Source organism: Battus philenor, unplaced genomic scaffold, assembly GCF_028537555.1.
Source record: "Battus philenor isolate CCGP_79_NKW_IND1 unplaced genomic scaffold, ilBatPhil1.0.hap1 SCAF_20, whole genome shotgun sequence".
In the NCBI taxonomy this organism is placed as follows: Eukaryota; Metazoa; Arthropoda; class Insecta; order Lepidoptera; family Papilionidae; genus Battus; species Battus philenor.
In genome coordinates this window covers 5,753,292-5,777,874 of record NW_027181683.1, presented here as the reverse complement: position 1 = coordinate 5,777,874, position 24,583 = coordinate 5,753,292, and the positions used below count along the sequence as shown (strand labels likewise).

The 24,583-nt window shown below is 31.5% G+C and overlaps 1 protein-coding gene across 1 annotated transcript in view; it reads right to left on the bottom strand.

Moving 5' to 3' along the window:
* Positions 1-15,785, bottom strand: part of LOC137922720 (scavenger receptor class B member 1-like) — a 39,511-nt gene extending 23,726 nt beyond the window's left edge. Inside the window, exon 1 of the mRNA XM_068765764.1 lies at positions 15,606-15,785. The gene's annotated coding sequence lies outside the window, so the exon portion shown is untranslated. The remainder of the gene's footprint in view (positions 1-15,605) is intronic.
* Between the last annotated feature and the right edge of the window lie 8,798 nt (positions 15,786-24,583).

Here is a 24,583-nt window from a genome sequence, read left to right as displayed (position 1 = left end):
CAAACCATTTTTAAACGACTTAGCTTGAAGATGCAATAACAAACATTAATTTTGAAATTTTTTAACATTTCTCTGGACAGACCCTCGTGTGGCCCGCATCCAGCGTCTTTCGTCAACCTTAACAAGGTCGTCTGTCTCCCTTGAAGGTAAATGTCCTACTTTGCGCTGGCCTGTTCGTGGTTTCCCCTCCAGAACCTTAAAGCCCCAGAGGCTATTTATCCTGCACGCTGAGTGATCTGTCCACTGCCACTTCAACTTACCGATCCACAGGCTATACCGATTAATTTCGTTCCTTGAGTTCCCAAGCGTTTAAGTGAGACGACGTTTCAGTGCCGTATGTCACCACTAGTAATCAAAGGCAGCTCGTCCTAAAAAATGCTGGTGCAGATCGCTTCCAGGAAAGTTATAAATGTAATCTATAAATCATTATAATATACGAGTATACAACCCATACTATATTTCTATTCTACTGTTTCTATACATCTAATATACGTCTATTGTATTAGCTGTACCTACACATATATTTGGCGCCAAGTTGTAACGAGTGGATTGCCAGCGTTTGCGGTACTTTGCAAAGAAGTTTCTTTTTAAAAATATTCAATAAGTGCAAAGGGGAAAAACGACACAGTCCCTAGCGTGAACAGAACATTTTGTAGAAATAATTAGCCTAATCTGGAGCGCCGCAAGCTGCGGGCAAGCGGTCGTACACAAACAAATGTGTCGGCTTCGATATTTATTTCAAAGTTTATCTTTTAAATACGTAATAAAAATAGTTCGTGCGCCACAATTTCTTTTGGAAATGAAACAACATAAGGTATATTTTATTAATATTGTGAAAAGGCCCCTACAAAAAAGTCTAAATCTTTTAGACCTCTGAAAATCTGAACAATGTTTCAAAACACCATGGTGATTGTGAGAAAAGCAATAAATAATTTTGTTTTACGTGTCTGGTGTTTGAAGTTGGCACCGGCAGTAGTGATGAATCTGCGCGTGAAATCGTCAGATTCAGCGTATCTTTCAATAACAGCTATTAAAATGCGCAATCTCGATTTCATATGTGAAGTGCTATTGGCATCGATGGGTTGACAATATACCCGTAAGGCGTTTGATTCTGAATATCGAAAATCTTTTCAAGATCGAACTTGAGTTATTAGTAATTTACAGCAAAGATTTTCACAATGCTGCCGAGGCTGTTGTTTTACTATAACATTTTATGCATAATTTTCATTAGAATCTGTTTTTGCTGAAATCGTAAAATATTTAAATATTGTATGCACCATTTCTGTGACGTCAGTAGAATGTGAGCGTTATTATTCGACATTAAATAAAGTCATAACCTGTACACGAGATACTACGGTGCAAGACCTCAATGCATTTTAATTGATTCCATATCTGATTTTCACAAAATAATTATAATAATCTTCACTATCTAAAAAACCAGCGAATGGGTTTTCTGTTCATATTCAATATATTGTAAACTCTAGTTTTTCTTTCATTTTTTGTGAATTCTATCAAAAAATGTCACTAGCCAACTTGTTGGTGTTACCAACATTGTTGCGTAGACTTTCGTCTTTATGCAATATGGGATATTGGCCAAGATGCTTCGAAGCATTCAGAATGGTGCCCAGCCGAACAGGATATTTTTATAAGAACTGATGAAAATAAGAAATCTCTCGATCACCTTATGGAGCGACTAACTATGCGACCTGGACTAAAATTCAAAAGAAAATAGACGAGATTTTACTCTGTCTTAACCACAGGTTCCATACCTATAAAAATAAACCAACTTTGTATGAAAAATTTTGTTAAAAAATTAATAAAAAACGCTTGTTATAGTAATTTAATTTGAACTTCTTACCCTACCATAGTTTTTAATCCAAAATTTAATACGTATATTTATTTTATGGAGTAGACTTCAGCTATGGACTTTACAAAATTCTAACAGCAGGGGGTTGAGGGGCCGATCATTAAATTCGTAAACCGACCGGGAATAGCTGGATTTTTTTTTATTTTAGTTTTTACATAACATTGATTAATGATACACCCTAATTATTATTTAATTATGTACTACTTTAAAGATTTATTTTACCCATATTTAATTATAAAAAAAAAACTTAATTCTATCAAGTCTAGATCTAGTGCAATAAATAAAAAAATACAACTTTATTGAACGTTAATGTTTAATACGATCTTAATTAACATGTCTATTCGCATCATTGTTTTCAATTTTATGTTCCAATAATTTCAGACTTAATGCAATAAACAGTCAAAATGAATGAAGATCCAAGAACCGAGGTTGAACTACATAATGGGTCTCCACGGCCTTGGTGGACCATGTGCGACCTCATCCAGCCCGGCCTTCTCCTAACATCAATTTCATTCATAAACTATAAATAATTGTACGTTACAAAATTTTATTGTTACGTTGTTGCAACGAAAAATGGAATAATGTTTTCAGAATATTTACCACATAAGCTAATAAAGCATAAACAATAACTAACTACTAACAATAGTTAATCAAATAGTAGTAAACAAAAACATTATAAATAAACTCATAAGCAAAAAGGAAATCTTGAAGGTATACAAAGATTTTTATAGTAACAAGTCTGACACAATTCAAGTTGCCATTACTGTTTTGAATACAAGGAACAAATAAAATAAAATAAAAAAAAAACAAAAGCAACTGATCAGTTAGTCAAGGATCAACATAAAATCGAGATATCAAAACAACGTCTACCGAAACAACAAAAATTACACACACAACAAACAACAAACAAATTACAATATATGTAAACTGTAAAGTAGTAAGATTTTATGTTTACTTATTTCCGTAAAGTACAAAACAAAAATAACATTTCCGCAGACCGCATTTTTATAACTGTGACTCCTGGTGTCCAGAGAAAGTATTAATTTATGTTATAGATACTAGAGAAATATTAACAGTTAACAATTAGTAACAAAAATTTGAAAGAGAAAAATGCACGTGAGATGTGTAAGTGTATTTGAGGTCACTTCCGCCTGGAGCTAATGGAAATCTTTGGGGGGGGGGGGAGCAGTTGACGTCCTATGTCTGAAATTATTCTGATCATGATGTGTATTTAAGGGATGTAATTACAATTACAGTTTTAACAGATTATGATCACTGTTTCTGTTTTCATAATCAAGATCAAGGAGACAGCGAATATTTTCTTACACGTCTAATAAGTAACAGTAAATACTAAATTAACTGTTTATTTTTGTTGTTTTTGTGTGTTTGTGTTTCTGTTCTTGTGTTTAACTAAATTTCAAATTCTAGAGGCATATTATATGTTTCCAAAAAACTTAAGATTTTTTCAAATATCAGAAATATCGGCAGAAAACTCCTAGTCTAGTCTTTTTTACAGTAACTACTAACTACGTTGTCTCCCACTAGAGCATTGGCTCGGGCCATTTGATATTTCATCGGATTAGTAATTATGATAAGGAACTTAAAAACAAACGTGAACCTCGTTAATCTATACGCTTAAAAAAAAAGAAATCTATTCGCTAACGGCATGCATATATTTAATTCGTAGATAATAATTTGTTTGAATATCTTTTTTAATATATGTCTAATTTTTTTATTAAACGATAAACATTAATTGCTTAGTAGTTATTTATTAACTATTCATTACGATCATTCGTCTAAAAATTAAGAGAACTAATAATCATCTAAATATGTACTCGTAACACAATGATAAATAACAGTCGTTTAATTTTCCACGGAGAGAGCTATGCTCTAAATTCCTCTACAAAATCGAATCTCAAATAAGGAGATCCTTAGAAGAACGAAAATAACTGACTGAATTGGTGAAATGCTCAGAATGCTTAGCCTTAACTTAACTCTTAACCTCTTTACAGCAACAAATCTCGATAGCTAACGCAGAAACAAAATTATGTTACAGAAACATTAAAGTTTAAGTGACAACAGTCACTTAAATTTAACTATGAAAATTTTATGTGAGAAACTAGTACCTCCACTATTATGATGAGACTACTATGAACATTCCTTTTACCGTTCGTGTTTGTGCGGTCTGTCAATATCTAGACATGTCAATAGGTGGCACATTACTTTTTTGGTAGCCCCACTGTGTGGTCATTATTACGAAACAACTGATAGTTGCCTACTGCGTTGAAATACGTCATCGGCAGCCATATTACGCTCATTTACAACACGTCAAGAATGTTGTGCATTTAGTGTACATAGTATTTTTTTATAAAACATTGTAAGTAAATTGTCGATATATAATGACGCGCACATTTAAACCAGCTCAATTATAGAGCAACATTACATACTTTTTCTAAAACTATCTGAATGTTGATCTAAACATTCATCGGTCAGGGAATCTCTAGCTTTTAAGTTATAAATAACCCGTACATCTCTTTTCTGTAAAATAAATATATAATTAATATCGGGTGCACTGCCCCATATTATAATACCGTAAGAGAGAACGTTATGAAAATATCTATAACATAGCACTCGAGCCCTTTTAATGACCGTCAATTGTCTTACTTATCAAACTCGTTTACCGCGAGTCGCTGAGCGACTGTGAGTTTTCCAAAGAGGCCTGAAGTGAGAAATCGTATTTCAGGTCAAAATAGAGAAAGTACAATGATACTATAATAAAAATTTTAACTACCTTTTGTGATCATGTTATTGAATCTTCGCTTCTTTAATGGATAGCTACATTTATAAGTGGGTCTTCCAAGCGATGGATCTTGCAACAACCACGTAGCTAACCAGTAAACGTTGGAATGCGTCATCTGTTGTCATGTCATCAATATTTACACCTCAGCAAACATAACATGTTTTTTTATTCTTTGCACAAAGAACACGTAACTGAAGACACGTGCTATATTTTAAAAGTGTTATAGTAGTGGCGAATATGGTATTTTAGTTTACAAATTCTATTACACAGAATGATAATATATAGTTGTAAAAACTTTTATACCTCTTAAATACCATTATCTACAGTTAAACCAAACTTAAACCAGTTCTACTCTTGTAAAGTGTTATATTATATTTAAATCGCATTAAAAATACTAATAAATAACAATAATTAACTAAGCCGTAGGCATACAGCGATCCGTTGTCACAGCCTAGATTTTGATTATTAGTTCAAACAATCACTAACAGATTCCGTTTCGAGTCAATCGTGCCTTTATATAACCTGCCACCACAAATATTAAGTACTTCAGAGTGACAACAATATTTATTGGTTTAAATTTGTAATAATAAAATGAGTACTTATAAAAATAAGTTTTTTTGTTTTATAAACAAAAAAAAGTACTGAGTAATATTGTTTTGTGTAAAAAATGTCATTACATAGTCATGTAATGACATCTAACATTCCCACATTAACCATTTTACCTGTCTTCATCACTTAACAAAAATATTTTAAAAAAAGTAGGAACTAATCGAGCCCTTCTCGAGATTTGTGATTGAAAACACATTTCACGATTAATTTTGAATTACACAGAAGATATAATTTTTATATATACATGTAGGTTTTGACCTACTCAGTAATCCATATTTGACTATTTGATTATTTGCCGAAGTACTCCCAACACGAAAACGTTATGGTTAATATCTTTGTGATGATATTTACAACCGTCAAACGGTAATGTAATGCTGAATTATTGGATTCTTATTTAAAAGAGAGAGGTAATACACAAAATTTGGCCAGCTCACGAAACATCATTTCGAGGTGACGGCTTATGTCTTGTGAAACGCGGCACAACTTTAACGGCAAAGTACGAATGAAGATATTAAAATTAGTTAGTTTTGCAATTTGAAAACCTAATTAATTAAGTTTAAATTAAACTTATTAACAACAGGATATTACGTAATAATACAGGATATAAGCATGAAATGATGAAATAAGCAGAAAAGCATCCGTAAACTCATTTACATCTGCAAAAAGCTATGGTTTGCTGTAAAAAACAATACCAATCCAATAACCCCGTATATTGCCTATTAAACTAGAAATCAATATAAATACTCTTTCGCCTAAAGTTACTTCTTAACCAATGTGAATCATGATTAATCAGAATGGCCTAAATATTAAATTGAACTAAATTATTTTTAACAACTAGCTATCAATAGCTGTCTTGAAATAGTCGCTTTGAATTTGTTTTAGTTGCAATGTTTCATATAACCCGGGCAAAGAATTTCGAATAGTCAAAAATCATCATTATAGTCGCGCATACAATAAATTTAGTTTGATTTCTTTATTAATAAAAAAATGACAAAAGCCATCTTTACCATTATAGACCGAAAAAAAAACTTTTTCCTAAAAACTACAGTATAATATAAACATTGATATATGTTTACTTAAATTAAACAAGTGATAGATATGCAAACTTTTGCAGGATATCACTAGTAGTATTTCAGCGGATATTTTCAACGTCATCGTCACCATTAATTAATAATTAAATCACGCAATAAACCTTTATTAAATCATTATTATATATCATTCATCGTCATTGCAGACGTGGAATGTTTTTCTTTCCTTAATTTCCTTTTTAAATTAGATAATCATATTAATTATTATAACATACCTTGCAGTGCCTGTATTCGCTGAACAGAGCCAATGCCAGAAAATGTGCAATTTATATTTCAGTAATAATGTGCTAAGGGTGCGTTTACACTAGGGCAATATGCCAGCTTGTCTGAGATTCGCACAGTGCGCTTTCTCTCGTTTTTATGTTTTGTTATAACTTCTACTTAAAACTTGTGTCAAACAAGTTGTACATGTCCTTGAACGTTACATTAAAACTATCAGTAAAAATCTTAAACCGGACCAACAATTGTCATTAATGTATCAAATCCAAGAAACTAACAGTGAATCAGATAATGTAGAATTTTAGATTATATTAATAAAATTTTAATTGATCCACAGTTTTTTTCTTAATAATTATTGACTATAAAATCTTCCTCCCCTTTCACTTGCTTACAAAAGTGCGATTGAAAGAGCGTTTTATTAACTATGTCCAGCGAATACAGTATAGTGAATTCATCAGTTATTCCCCTTTAAACTGGAGCCGAAATTTGCATTAGCATGGAAATAAATTCTGCCAAATTTTTAAGAAAATGTGTATAAAAGATGCTTTATAATCATCTTTATTATAATAATTATAACACTTAATTTGAATTTATTACAAAAAAAACCTGGTCATGCCTTACCTCGCATTACCTTACATGCCTCGTAAAATTTCATGTTAAAATATTATCCGGCGGAAAAATCTAGAATTTTTTTAATTACTACGCATTAATAATAAAAATCGTAATAATAGTTCACAGGTTTTTAAATTAATCGTTAATAATTGCTAAGTCATTTAGTGGAAAGTTATTTACATAAATTTATTAGGATACTTATATCAAGATCTTTATATGTTAACTTTATTTATTATTACTTTACTCTGATAACCTAGTCACAAACAGAATTGTACCAAATGTTAACTATAAGAGATAGTACTATCATTTCGGGGTTATCAACCTTTCTCTGTCTTTAGACGAAAATGTATATTTCCGTGTCAACAGAATAATAACAAATCTTCCAAAAAATGTTTCACGAGTAATGATAATAATGGTAATGAGTCGCTACACATATCGATGTCAATAGAAAACACTGCAATAATTGTATGTATTATCTATAGATCTTTCTTATATGGAATTAATTTACATAGAAAATAGGTTGTTGTTATTCTTTTAAACGTCATCTACATCTTAGGTTATTTAGGCAACATCGTCCGCAGACAACTAGATTTCTATGATAAAATACTAGATGTGTGAAAAAGAGATGTTAAATAAACTTATTGCTACATCATTTACCCGCTAGTTTGGTCAATAATAACTGGACTCTATTACTACTATCTTCTGTTTAAAATTTGATAAGAACTTAATGAAGAACAACATACACGAATTAACTGATTAAGGATGTTTGGTGAGCATAAAGAGACGTAATAACAAACAGACAATGCTTACAAACAAATCAAAAAGCATTTAACTTGAATATATGTATAATCATTGACAAAAATCTTTTTTTATAAGGTCAGTGTCTAGCTTAACGACTGTCATAGTTTACGCCAATTGGAGATGGCAGCGATGGTCTAAGCTTCTTGTTTAGTACTTATATATCGAGCTCAAGAAACTTGTATATATTTTTTTTTATTTACAATACCAAAATTATAACACAACAAATCTATCTGGAAGTGTATGTTACACAACACAATAAAGATAACCAAAGTTAAACAATTTATGCAAAGGTGGTACAACGAGTGGTCTTATCGAAGCGATTATATAATTATTTTGTTGAATTTAAATCAATGCAAACTTAAAATTAGCCCAGTATGATCAGAAATGAATAGACAAGCTAAAGTAACCGACCGTTAGCGAATTAAAGCAGCAGTCTGCAGACCACGTTGCGAACAAATCACATGGCCCCTGGGTTAAGGTTCTGGAGTGGAATCTATGGACTGACACACATCGAAGGGCCTGTGTCCACAAGATGGTTGGAGAATCTTATTAAGGTAGTCGGTAGAGGCTAGGTGCTGGTTTTTGTTGCTGGCTTGACCATTGTGTGATGATCCAGCATTGGATGTGATGGCTAAAATGATGATGAAAATCAAAACGTAAGAATTGGTTTAAATTTTGGAAATTTGGCATTCTTGTCTACATTTTATAAGAAAAAATAATAATTAATTTCTTATCCATTGCACAAAACGTTTCGTTTGCTTATCTTATCAATGCTTATCTTATCAATGCTTGTTCATTAAATAATTACAAATGAGTATGGATAAATGATAAAATTATTTGAATCAATTAACTTAAAATGTAACTGTAAGCATCATGTACAATCAAAACATTTTACACTCATAAAAAATAGTGAAGTATGTAGGTTTGTGAATGTAATATGTCGGTAACGTATATGCAATCACATATTTTTGACAACATGAGGAAGTTATTTAAGCTTTATTGACTTTGCTACAAACATATCGCTCTGACCTTGAATAATTGCTTTTGACTGTCATTAATTTTCATCTGCACTCAAGTTTTTGTCAAGCTAAATTTTCAGTAATAACTGTGACCTTTAATAGCACTTGGTTGAGTTTTTTGCCGATATGAATAGGAAGTTCTTTTAGCACGAAATCATAATATTACTGTGAAAGAAAGACGTCAGGAGGTCATCAATCAAATAGAAAATGTTTTCCGTATTAATGTTTTAATAATAAATGCTTAATTAACCTTGAAATATGAAAATTATTTTCACTATTTGTTTATTTCAAATAAGTTATTCCAACATCCGACAAAATTCTAGCAAAATTCTACATAAAAAATATGTTGTCCTACAAATCAATTATTTTTCACGTTTTTTAAATCACTCGATTTCACTTCCCTAATATAACAATTGTTTTCTCCTCTATGACGTGAGAATTTCCTTTGTTATGTTTCTGTTTTCGTTTATAATGATTTGTATGAACTTGAAATAATGTGTTTAGTTTATTGTTACTAAAACTCATATATATTGTTTATAGCATAATTTTTCAGTAATATTTAATTTAAGAACATTTCATTGAAACAATTTTGACGTGAATCTATATTTACATAACGCGTTATTCGAGATTTGAAATAACGTGTTTTCCTAAAATACAACAGTAATTGGAGATACGTCTGAAAAATATATGGAGTAACAATGTTATTACATCTTTGCTCGTTGTTATAAAGCACCTTAAATCTTAAATTCGCCGCCATTTACATGAGGTTAAGGCTAAACTAGATAGTTGCGGTTACTCTACGGCCAACTGCACAACTCAAAAAGATTTTCTTGCTTGCAACGGCTAAATTATATTTTAGGCGAACATATTTACATCCAACTAATAAGGCCGAACTATATGAATTTTGTCGGAATACACCAACACTTATACTTATTTATTTAATCTGTTTACACATTGTGTAATTGCGGATTTAATACCTTACAGGTAGGCGTTTTCTACCAATCAAGCTAAAGTGGTGCAAATATAACTAGTAGGCAAATGTGTAAAAAATATTACAAAATCTTAAAAATACTTTATTACTTGATGTATAATATACTTATTGTGTAATGATTATGATAAACAAATGCCTAAGTAAAAGAATATAATACATACATAAATTACAATAACACAAACTTTTTAAAATACAATTAGATAATAAGTTCGACGAACCTTTTAAATAGGTCTCGAACTTTCAACATATAACAATTCGCTGACTCACTAATTCCGAAGGAAAGTTTATCTCAACGTAGTGAACATTTGGACAAGAAAAGAATTAACGAAGTCAAATTTTGTGAAAAGATTAAAGAAGTAAAAAGTTGTTTAACGATTGTAGATTTATGTTATGGTTTGAATCGACTTTTAATCAATAGATAAAAGTAGCGTTGTCTTTCATGCACATTAACACTGCCATAGTATTGCACATTTCTAATAAATAAAAGACTTCGGTAAACACTTCTAAGATCAACTTCAGTTTCTATTCTCCTAAAGGTCAAAATTTAAAAAAAACATATCTATAAATAACAGTAAAAAAATAATAAGCATCTAATAAACACTGTCGATCCGAAGGTTTTATCCAAGCAATAATTTAAAAGCTATGTAATGAATGTTTTGGCCTGTCCAAAGGGAAACCACGCCTTGGCGACTTAGCACAACGCTCTACTATTAAATTTCATATGACATAAACATTTTGAATGCGATTTACCGGCGATGACGTATTTTCAAGGATCTATTAATCGTATATTTCGAATGTGGTGAACTTTGCCCTTTTTGTAACATCGTGATGTCTATATTAGAACAACAAAATTTAATTCTAGTGCAACACAGTACGGTTGCTGAGTAAAGATTATTAAAAATTCTTACATACATCATCATCACCATCATTATCATCATACCATCTGATAAACGCACACTACAAGACAGGTCTTCCCCAAAGATCGCCATGACTCCTTGTTTTGTGCTGACCGTATGTGACGTATCTGACTTTCCGCGTCGGTCATCCTATTGGCGAGCTTACTCATGCCGCGTCTGCTGGCTCGTGTACGTCACTCGATAACCTTTTGGTCCCAAAAGCCTTCGGGTGCACGTGCGACGTACCCCACCCACTACCACATCCGACGCGGAATTTTTCGAGCTACTTTGGATACCTTAGTTCTTCTTCGTATCTCGTCATCTATGATTCGATCTCGCAGCATAAATTCCTGCATAGCTCTCTTCATTCTTGCATAATATATGACAAAAAGGAAAGTAATAATTGATTAGTATAATGCAACATATAGTAGCAGCAAGTAGCACAATGATACAATAAATCAAGTTATCAACCTGTCAATACTAAGTGAGCACTGAACACTGTCGAAATACTATTTTTAGTATCCATGCTCTTCGGTTAATTTTTATGTTGCTCGACCTAGAACCAAATGTACGACTTACGTTCACTTATCCTTAGCTAAATAGAAAATCAACAAGTCGTTTCAAAGATATATAAACATTTTCTTGCAACTTTAGCGTGAAATCCGAATATTTGTTTTGTAATCGATTATTTTAAATAACAAAATTAAACTAGAAAATGTTATTAATAAATCTCTCTATTTATGAAAATTTCCGCGCGCAAAACTTGCAACTTGCTGGTCTTATGGTTCTTGGAGACCACGAACCGGCAAGCGCAGTGAAAGTATACACGACCTTGTTAAGATTGTTGGAAGACGCAGGATGCATGCCGTTTCCGACTGTTATTGGAAATCTATAGAGAGACCTATCTTGCAGCTGACGTCCCACAGCTTATGTTATAATGATAATGACGCATGTTCTAGAAACCGATTTATTATTAAGCTCTTATCACTCTTTCGAAATTATTTAACTTAAGTAGAGAAAGATTCTTTTTTTTTTAGCTTTACCGGGGGTATGGTGGCATAATATAGAAGGTTGTTAGCTATATTACATATAGCCTATTCACAGTTAATAATTTGGCGGGATCCTTCAGGAGCATTAACTCGGTCAGTTACGTTGATTGGGAGGTCGCTAAGTTTGTAGGTCGTTCAGGCGGACGCTCTAAGGAATAACTTAGCCCTGCTGTGTGAACCCATAAGGATCTCGACTTAGCCGAGATGCGTTTAGGGTTACTATTCCAGAGTGCCCGTTAGTCTTTAATTTCTTCAATTTTAAATAGGAAATGTACAACTTTACATCCCAGTGAAAATTTCATCATCATCAACATAATTTTAACCGGACGTCCACAGCTGGACATTAGTTTCCCAAGATTTCTAATAAGGCCAGTTACAAGCGGCGTGCGTTAAGCGTCTTCCGATATTGTTAACAAGTCCGTCTGTCCGCCTTATAGGTAGACGTCTATACTGCGTTTGCCGGTTCGCGGTCCCAGTGGTTCGAACTCCAGACCATTAACTTCAACTTGCTAAAAAAATGTCATTGAAGCTGGTCACCGAAATTACACAAAAACTACACCCTATAGCTGTAGAGAGCGTAGCGGTAACGTGTTAAAGAAATGCAAATGTTAAGGTCAATAGAACCTTAATGGATATATCTATCTATCTTTATACTTCAATTTGAAGCATAATTGTGTGATTTTTATAAATACATAATACGACGAACAAACCAAATTAAATTGTAACCAAACTCTGTTGCACTGCACATTTAATATTTGTTACACACGTGTTTACGATCAACAAACAGAACCTCAAGTTGTTTACTGATCTTTTTTGCAACAAAATATATAGGAACGTGTCTGCAAATTTAAAGGCTAAATGACTTACTTAATGTCATCTCTAGATTGTGGTAATGGTAGATTAACTTAGTGTGAATTTCAAGATCATGTGTAACACATTGTTTTGACGCATAATTATCCATGAGGTTAACGCCCGCTTCGTCGCATTATGACATACTAAAATATTTCAAACTAGAAATCTCTTCAGACTTCTTACTATGATATAAGTAAAAAGTAATTCATAACAATCAATATTTATTAATGTCGTAACAATAAATAATAATTACACAAATTATTTTTCTATTTAGTACACTGCAATATGTTACTAATAATTTGATTATATTTACGCAATATTTTTATTTGCATCCCAACACACCTTTTTTGTGTACTACAAATATTTGGCAGCTAATGACAGTTGTTTAATTTACTCTTAGTCAGTACCGCCGATTTTAATTCTATATTGTAGGAAGCGTGATATTATTAACAATGTAGTAACCAGATCTGTGCAATATAGCGGTTCTCTTGTTTGAAGGACAAAAGTGGGCCAGTTAGGGTAGCAAAGAAGGACAGCTCTTTACCAGGACTGAATAGTCATTTCAATTTCAACTTGCTTACCGCGGAGATTACATTATTTAAACGACAGTACAATTAGTGCTATTTGTAAAATAGTGAACCGTGAAAAGACTTCAATATTTATTGTACAGAAAAGTGCAGTATGTGCTATTTATTACTTAAAAGCTTAAGATTCCTTGAGGGACGTTTTTACAAATAAATTAAAAAACTTAAAAACTTAGCATTCTAACGGTTTCTGCGTAATACGTCTTTTATAACATTATTTATGTGCCATAATATTAGATTCTATATAAAAATAGTGACAGACACATGATTAATACAAGGAATAAAAATATATAAAATCCTTCAGAGGTCTGAGTGTACGCATATAAAATGAAGTTTCACAAGATATCTTAGACCTTCTTCGTCATAGTTATAAATCTAAATTTAAAAGTGTATTATTTAAATAAAACTTAATATCGTTTTCAAGAGGTTAACCAAAATGTTTGAAACTTAGTTTGTTGACTCATTTACATTATTGATATTATAATTTAAATTACATAAGAAGGATAGTTGAGTTTATTTTAAAAGAACAACAGTTGAGATTCCCGACTAGCCGGCTGTTCTCAATAGATCAGCGTTCCGAGGCGGTGGTAGTAGCTTACTACTCATAATGTTAAAATAATCAACGATTCCAAAGTGTATAAAAATGTCAACTTGAATAAGCATATTTTGAAGTTTGTGGGTAGTAGCAGTCGATTGATTTGTAAGCCAAAATCTAGAAAAGAGTAAGTTAAGATGCCGAAATTAGACCGTAAGGTTTGCGGCATGTTACTTTGACTAATCCAGAATCGGTCACCACACCGGTGCGTAATAAAATTCTCTTCGTATTTTTTCCATTTTTTCTCTCCACAAGAACCCTCCTCTTAAAATAACTAAAATTTGTAAAAAAATAAGTTTAAATACAGACGAATACCAGTGTTATTATTTTGCAATAAAATGCGTTATGGATTGCGCAAACTAACAGTTAACTGAATTATTTTCGTAGGTCATAATGTTAGATAAAGAGATTTGTGGCCAAAATTAATGAAATATCGTTCTTTATGTATTAGTTATTATAACAAAATAAATAAATAAAAACTTCAAATAAAATACGGAGAATTTGAAATTATTAAACAAAATATTTCTTTTATTAATGTTGAACATATCAGTAATAATTGCATTGTGAAGTTAAAATTATGTTTTAACTTTGCAAGTTAGGCTATAGTTTTTAAAATTATTTCGTATGTTCCAGATACGATAAATTTGTACAAATTTGATTACATAATCATAAATATGCAACCAAAAGCAATAATGGAATTTTGCCAACGTTGCAATCGGAATCTTAAGTAAAGGTATTCGACAATTTAATTCAGAACCGGTAGTAATTATTTTGTATCGATCAAAGTATAATAAATTAATACCCAAATAGACCTCAGTATCATGCCGGTCTTTCAATAGATCCTCGCAGTTTAAAAAAGTGTACAAACTGTAGGTAAATATAAATCATTTCAAGCATATCATTGTATTATATGTTATTCAGTAATATTTAAAAAAAAACTAACTACTATTATAATAGTAATAAAACGTGTATGTAATGAGAATTGTTCATTTTTACGTACAGTAATTATATGATAGAGTTTAAAAAAGTTAGTCATAATTATTTCAAAGGTCGTATATTTAATATCAAACATAATGATCGCAGTTAATAGCACATTTCGACACTTTCTTACTAAAGCATTCTTTATGACAAAAGTTGCATCAAACTCGTTCGAGTTGAAAAAAAATTACGAAGGTGAAGGTTTACCGCTTTTAATAAAAAGATTAAAGAGTATAAGTTCTTTTCTTATTATTAATATACAGAAAATGTATTAAATTATAAGTTTTAACTTTGACTGAAAATTAATTAAAAGAATCTAAATTCACGAATAAAAAAATTATTAATTAAATTTTAAAAATTTTAATGACATCGTAAAATATAGATATATTTCTAGTATTAAATTAAATGGAAAAAGGAATTTACAATTTTATTAAACATTTTAATTTCTTTTTTAATGTCTTATGAATATTTAATAGAAAATTTACAAAATAAAATTAAATGTCAAAAGTTGAAAAAGTAGCGCGTTTGAAATATTTATTTGATTATTGTAACTACAATATTTACACTGAAGAAATTGTGCAATATAATAATAATATATGTAGAATTTAATAATAATGTTAAAATATAAAATGAATTATATAATACCTTTCAAGCCGGTAAAATCTTCGAAAACATACCAAATAACACGGGCACAAAATTAAAACAAATTATTATTATTCTTATAAAAATTAATACAAAATTTACAAATCGAAATTTCGTAGCTATTATAAGACGCGGGAAGCTCCGCTCTATCAGCGGGCGCGTTTCGTTGCGAAATGCAGTACGCTTAACCTTTTGCTGCCTTATGGTCCGCAGCCATTCATTTATCGTAGATAAGGACGCCATGTTTTAGCCGACATAAACTTCGAGTACGACCCTTGCGTTATATAATAATAATAATTTATTTTTTCCATTAGCTCTCCTAGAGTTTAATTATATATCTATATATAATCTATGAAACGTCTGTGGATATTATTAATTAAATAAGAAATATTTTAATACATAACATTACCTGAACCTTGCAACCTTAATATTAAATAAAGTTATTAACAGTATTTTAAAAGAGATATTCAATTAAATAAGGGAGTTATTTTAAATTGTATTATAAATTCATGTTGATTACACAGAGAGAAAACATTTTAAAATCACATAAAAAATTATTTAAGTTCCAGTTAAAAAATAATGTTTGTAAAAATTTTAATCACGTTTGTATGTATTTATTTATTTATATTTATATTCGCTCGAAGTAATTCTTGTGTACGTTCTAAGAATGCCAGAAAAGCGTAATTTGAGAAAAACCAGAATCAATTGAAATTTTTCTACAATATGGCAGCCTTTAACTTAAAGCTACCAAGGTTCCAAACGCCTCCTGATCTGAACAAAGCTCGCAACAAACTTAGAATGTTTAATATTATTTTAACAAATAAGTAGAGCAATTCTTTCCCTACATTTATTATCACTTAAAACATCCTGCACATTATTATAGAATATTTAACAAGATTTTTTGTGTTTAATATACTTTTTTAATTATGATATGATAATAAATATTACACCAACAGCAGCAATAGACATCCTATGTCTGATATCATCGTGATAATTAACCATCAAAGTTATTTATAAAAGAGTTACTAATTTTTGTAGCCTATATACAATAATATAAAGTTATATTGGAAAAAAAATTGCATCAAAATCGATTAATTAAGATATATAAATAAAAATGAATTAAATTAAATTTAAATAGAAATAAATAATCTACGAATATGATACAAAATTATTTACACATAATAATTAGCCTTGACTATCTTTATTACTGGCGATAATAAAACAAATGCACGTGTATTAAACCTAATATATAATTACAAAGTAAAACGAGACATCGATAGGTCAAATAACTAAATTAATATGTAAGTAAAATGGATAGATACAGAACATAAAAGGAAAAATAAAGATTCGTCGTTCGATAGACGCATGCTGCTCAAGTCTCCCACAAAGATTGGCACAATAACAAGTAAGAAAAGGACCAATATATAGCTACTTCCGCACATGCAGTCGTAGTCGTGCAATAAAGTGCCAAACACAGAGTACTAATCGGTGTAATATTACTCCTGAAGATGCCCCGTGGAGGGGTGAAACACGTGTTGAGTGATTTAGCGGTGGTAGTTGTGTAATTCGCATTGTTTGACGCATGCAGATTTAACAGCGGGCTGGCGGGCGGTGCACTTTGTTGCACGTCTACAACTGCATGTGCGGAAGTAGCTATATACTGGTCCTTTTCTTACTTAGGATGGACTTCTGCGAGGTAACGCCTGATTCCATTAAATAAACAATGACAAGTCTTGCGCTGTCCGTATCTTTCCTCTCCCCTCTGGCCTTAACTATGCTGTCAGTTCATCTACTGAAGTCTACCTATGCCGCGTCTACTGACTCATCAAAGTTGTTCGGTCCAAAGGACAATCGGTTAAAAAAGCGCTGCACCCCGCCTTTTGCCACTATTCAAGAGATATTCTTCGAGCTCCGCCGATCACCTTGGTTTTTCTGCAGACCTCCTCATGTCTGATTAAATCAACGAATCTCCAAGTATTGCCCTTTCTATTGATTTCTGGGTGCCCTTGAGCCGTCTTATAAGGCCCACCGTACATGTCACCTTATTTTTTTTTCTGAAACAACATACGTTTTCCTATACTAATTATACCGGAAATTATGAACTGATTACCTTAAATATTTACTAGTGTTATTGTTAATCATTAAGCTTATACAGCGTGTCCAGTAATGAAATACATAATCCAGGAGTCCGTAACAGTACAAGTAATTAAAAAAAATATTCAAGTACAAATTGGCAATTCCGTACTCAAAATAAGATATATATACATACATATCTTCTTCTTCCTTCCCTTTTCCTTTTATTTGGGGTCGGGTCTCCTTATCAATTTGCGCCAGGCCACTCTATCCTGGGTTGCCCCTGCATCAAGTTGAAAGGTTTATATATATATTTTTATTTATTTATTATTTTTTTTATTTATTTATTATATGTATATACATATGTATAATAGAAAAAATCGCATATTTACTGACCTTAATGTACTCTCATGTACTGGTGTTCGGCCGCAAATAATCTAATTTTTTTGCGTTTTAGGATATTGTCCTATTCCTTACAGATATTCTTAATATAACACCAGTAAATTGTATGAGTTTCTTTTTGCAATAACATGTGAATACATGTTAATTACCAGTGTTAACATTAAATTTAATAAAAACATTATTCAGACAGAGTTTGTGGATCTACGGCGTAAAAAAATGTATGAAAACCTAAGTGACCAACAATTGTACAAAAAATGTGCAGTTAATACTGTTTACAAAGTACATAATTTATTTACTGCAAATATGCAGTAACTGCTGTTAACATGCCAACGAAGTGAATTTGTCTTCGAAGAAATATTGTTTTTAATTCTATTACATAAAACATTAATTTGTATATAAATTAATCTGTATTTTATTTCAGGTATTCTCATTATCTACCACCAACTCTAATTAAGTCCTACGTCTAATAAATGTTCTTCTAAGATGTCATACGAAACGCTGTTCGGTCATTTTTGAAGCAGCCGCCTAAACACGACCGCTAATTTCTCCAAGCTTGATATTAGCTTGAAGCAAATGCACCTGTTTATTAAGACTGCCTCAGTAATAATCTAGTGGAGATACATCGTGGATTTCTTCCAAGAAATTTCGTATTTTGGGCACCAATACGAATTTTTCCATGATTATCTATTCGTTACGGGACATCCTGTATAGGTACTATTTTCAATGGAACATTTTTATGTTTTTTTCTAAATATTTATGTTACCTAATTGATATGCATATTTTAAACCTGTTTAATATTAAACTAATGGATTGTTCAAATCACTGTTTTAATACCTCTTAACGGTAAATATTTTTTATTACATAATAAACTCTGTAATGTTTGATGTTAAAGTCACTATTGGAGAATAGAAGTGTTAATTGCAAATATTTTTAACCAGTCGCATAGCGCACAGAACTATTGGTTGTTGGGCTCTGGCGTGGAGATCATGGCAAGCATGGGGTAAGACGTCTATTCGCAGGTGGACAAACGGACTTGTTAAGATCGTCAGGAAATGCTGAATACGGCTGCTTCCAACCGGTATCATTAGAAATGTATGAGAGAGAATTATGTCCAGTTGTGGACATTCTACGGTTGAAATTATGATGCTGATGAAGATTTATTGGACTGAATTTTATTTGGTACAAGTTATAATGAGACTGGAATCCGTTTGGGATTTTCTATAAGGTCTTATTTATAGTCCTGATATTGGAACCTCTTAATATATACAATATTAGACATTTTGAGGACTATTATTATTACATAAGTTTTTCACGTTTTTTTTTATTCTTCGTTTTGTTATCCTTTCATCTGGAATGACAGATAATGTGAAGTATAACAGACGAAAGAATGAGAAATCTTTCGTCTGTCATACTTCACATTATCTGTCATTCCATTTCATACTTATTCTTTCTATGCATCATTTACCAGTATATTCTCATTTATTATATTGATATTTTTAATACTAAATTTAGAACATATTTATACAATTTTTCAATCACAGATATTATTACTATATGCGCATGCATGCGTATTTATCAGCGGGCTAGCGAGAGGTGCACTTTGTTGCACGACTAAGACGGCATATGCGGAAGTGGCTAAATATTGGTCCTTTTCTTACTTAGGATGGACTGCACTGGACCGCAAAATAACGGCTGATTCCATTAAAGAATCATCTGATGTTAATAAATCATCAACATCGAGGTGTTGTTTTATTAATACATTAACATCTTATTTTAAATGATAATATCAAAAGTATTTTATATAACGTATGTACTCAGTTAAAAGAATTGTTAAAAAATTCCCAAGGCGATACTTAATACTCGATGTACTCTATACATCATTTATTGCAAAGTAATACATACGTAGTCACATCTTCCGTGTTTAGTCAAATGTATCGATAGAACAAAAAATACAATCGACGCAACGTCTTTGAGCCTTCGCGGCATTTTAAAATTAGCTATGCGAAAGGAGTCTCATGCGTTAATCGCATAAAAGGAATTAGCAATAAATCACACGCACGCGAAAATACTTCTACTTGTAAAGAGGAATTAGTATTCTAAGACAGACATATTTAGTTTTATTTAACAATATGTTTATTTTAACAACTAATTAGTAAATTACTTCGATTATAGTCATGTCATACATATTACGGTTAATAACGGTTTTACTTCTAGATTGTTATGTGTAATAACAAATTTTAGTTATTTTTACTTAATTTAGATTTTTCTTAGTTAGACACGCATAATTAAAAACAAATACTGCCGAACAGGGTGAACCTAAGGAAATAAATCTAACAATAAAAGCTAGTACATTGAATAACCTAAAATATCTAAAATAAAATGCCTGGTTACTAAAAGTGTACTTAAAATACAATAATATTACGACAAATCATTAACACGTTAGCTAACCACAAGACATCAAAACGGTCGTCTTTTCTACCACGACGATTAAATCGCGTCGTCACTTCGAGGTCGTCGTGCCGCTTTGTGATGGTTCAATTCTGATGGCGGTAGCGTGCCAACGTCATTGCATGTACGATGAATAAATACATAAACAAAAACAATTTGGCGATGCTTTAATCATACTTAACGAATTATCTGTACGAGATTATGTATCTCCGAGTTTACCTTGAGCATAAAGTATGGCGTGAATAGACAAACGATACATAACCATCGTGATTTGTTTATTTCCTGATGGTTGGTCTCTTTTGCAAGAGGCCGGCCATCTTTGATGCTTATTTCGCTAAAAAGCAATACATTAATAATTAATGTCTTACTTTACTCAAGCTTAAATAACTCCATCACTGTACCGTGATGTACGTAACAGAGTTTATCTATTTATATTTTATTTTTATTTATTTAGAAAAAAGCAAGCCAGTAGTAGTACACGCAAAATAATAAATACAGTAAAAGGTCACAAACGATTAAAAATTTGGTCTTACCTGTAGATTTTCATTAAAGCCGGTGGGAAACGACCTGCGTCTAGTATTTTCCGAACACCTTAACAACCACTTTATGAGTGAACGTCCTATACTACATTTGCCGATCTGTGGTCTCCACTCCCGGACCTTTAAGCCCTGTGGTAACTGCTAACTGCCACTTCAAGTAGCCAATCCGGTAAGCCAATGGTTAGCAAACTGCGGCTCCAAAGTTGCATGTGGCTCTTTGGCACCTTAAGCGCGGCTATGGCACAAATATAACCATAGAAGTTGCAATAATATTTACGTTAAAAAGAACTTGGTGAGAAAATAAATAAAAAGAAAATTTCAAACTACTATCAAAAGCTCGCTTTTACTGTATATGCGTATACTCTTTTTGAAGCATTAATATTATCAAGAGAAAACTGGGAAATTGTCTTATTGATGAGAAACTGGAATCGTGTCTAAAATTAAAAACAACGTACAAATCTGATTTTCAAACTTGCCAAGGAGATTCAAGCACTGTTGTTCGCATTAATAAATATCTATAAACTATGAAATTTAGTGTACTACTTTAATGTAATAAAAGTTTACTTAACAAGGAGATTTAGGTCCGAATTTTTTAAAAATTGTTATGTTATATAAGGTTTATGTTTGGCTCTTTGGCTGATAACTTTGCTGGCCACTGTGCTGGGTCGACTCGGTTGCTTTCGTTCCTCTGCAAATCCCTCCGTTGCCGATTTAACCTTCTAGAGAAATTCCGAGTATAGTCCCTGCAATACCTTTTTTATGGCCCTAGGTATTGAGGGTCCTCTTGTATTCCCCTATCTTGGGTACGCAGGGACAATTTTTCAAATAATATATACGCTTTTTAATTCCTCACTCTTAATTTATCCTTCCTAATTTCTCTCACCCCTCCTTTTTCCCTCACATAATCTTTCATTCCATTACTGTCCATACATTACCACTTCTCCTTTACAATTTCCTCGTCTACTGCTCTTTTACAATTTTCATTTTATTATTTTGTTTATCTGTATTTTTTTCAAAGTATCATTTTTATTTTCTTTTATTATTAAGTTAAATTAATAATTTTATATCTATAACATTTATTTTTATTGATTATTTTTTTATCACAGATTTTCTCACTACCTTTGTAGGAAATAAATTATGCCATCGTCAGTGGCGCATTGAAAAGAGGAATTCCACGAAAATGTAGTTCCTTATAGACATCGAAGGAGAGTGACCATTCTACAATACTTCTCGTCTTGTTATTGGCTAATGATTTTATTAGTTGAACATTGTTTTCATAGTTTTAAATCGGTATAAATATAGGGTAAACTTAAACGAATATACAAACTTATACTTTAGACATCGTGTTGTTACCTCCAAGACATACCGGCCCTAGGAAGAGTCCCACACCATGTTGAGCGACTCCGTATTTACCATTGAAATCCACTGCTTATTGGAGACGTTTACAACATTCAGAATATTACATTATAAGACATTAAACAAATAGTGATATGTTTAATTCACAGTAGATAAAGGAATATAATATCATTAACTAACTAGACCACTCCACTAAGCTTTAGCTAATCTATCAACGCTTCTTTTTGGAACTTGCACAACGATGTACAAAAAAATTTATCACACCAGGCCTTAGTATTATAGACGCAGAATATTCTATATGTAGGAGTATTAAGACCTGTGCTATGGATAGAAATTGCAAATGTATCATTGGTTAATCATAATGAAGTTTTACGGTACTAACACACTTTCTACTTAACCTGTGATTTAATACATGGTCATAAATAACCAAAAATAAGTACAATGAAGTATAACATGGAGTATGGCTAAATAATAATTATTTTTATGATATTAGAGACCCAGAAACATACAGTGACATCAATTAGGATAATGACGATGTTTTTAATAATTTTGAATTTAAAATAATATTTTTCTTTTCCTCTTTTAGATAAGTAGGCGCGTGTAAAAGCATCTTTAAAGAATAGTTATCTTTATCTTTAGAAAATTATCACCTGTCTCTTTCACTTACTTAAAAGGTGCGGTTAAATGAGTACTATATTAACTTCTAACATACTATAAAGTTGCCGAGTGAACAGTGTTTCGTAATGACGAGTAACAAAAGTAACTTACATTCGTTTGTATTAGGCTGAATAAGCCGTGGCAAATGTTTTTTTCGTCTCCTATTTTAAAAAAAAGCCTGTTTAAGAAGATATATTAATCTTAAATAGGCGTTTTTAGGCGACTTAAAGATGATTAGTAATTTTTGCCTAGAACTTTTTAAAAATCTACATTATTTCGACCAGTGGATAAAATCCAGTGGCATATACAGCATTGCCATACAAGGATGATGTCACGAGAATGCAATGGCGCACATTGATAACACCAAATACTTATATATACCTTGTGTTATCTAGTCTTCTTATATACACATATGAACCCCATTTTGAAATGTAAATGAAAAACTTTACAAAACGAAGCGAGAGCTGAGAGAAATTAATTAATTAAAATTAAACATTTTTCTAATGACAATAATACATCTTATATATGTCGTATATAAATTTAAATTGTGTCGTATTTTAAGGTATGACACTTATCACAACTATAATGATTAAATTTTTCATTTTAACTCCATTATGGTGGTAACTATAGATGTAAGGCCGGTTTAAAACGAATTAAACCAATCGGTTTAAAACGAAAAAACCGTTTAAAACCGAAAAAACCCATTTTTTTCGATTTTAAACGTTTAGTGTTGACGACTTTGTTTTTCTTAAATATAAACACATTATCTATTCCAAGCGTAGACATTACCTAGCTAAGTTGAAAAACTATTACCTAGTTAACTATATTGGTTATTTTGAAAAGATTTATCAATCAGTTTCATTCGGTTTAAAACCAAACTCACACACTTGCACTTCTCACGCGGAGAGACGTCAAGAGACCTTTGAGTAGACCTTAAATACTTGGAAATAAAGGTCAAAACTCCTATCCACAATTTATTTATGATTTAGGTACATATTTTAATCTATTGAATGTAATATTGTTTCTTTATAATTATAGTACTTTATATGTAATATACTTACCTACATAGGTATAAACTGCATAGGTAACTAACACAAGAACAAGTATTGTCGATAATGATGTGTAAAAACACTGTTCTTATATTTTAGTAGGCGAGTTTTAAACCGTTTAAAAAGATTTATTTTCGGTTTTAAACCGCCACTTTTGGTTTTAAACGTTTTAAATCGGCTTTTTTACATCTATAAACTTAGGGCATATTGTATGTAATAGTTAAAAGTTCTCTATGTAATAGTCGGTAGAGAGTTTATACCAGTTACAGAAATGGCAAATAAAGACAGTACGTAGAAAATTTTAAGAATAATGAAGGTTTTTTACTAAGCGCCAAGCGTGAATAATACACCTATCCCCCGATTTTCACCGTAGAACGTGTAAATCGAAAATTAAAGATTTTCAAGTCAAAACTGTGTAAATCGAAAATCTTGCAGAAAATGCATAATTTTGCTATTT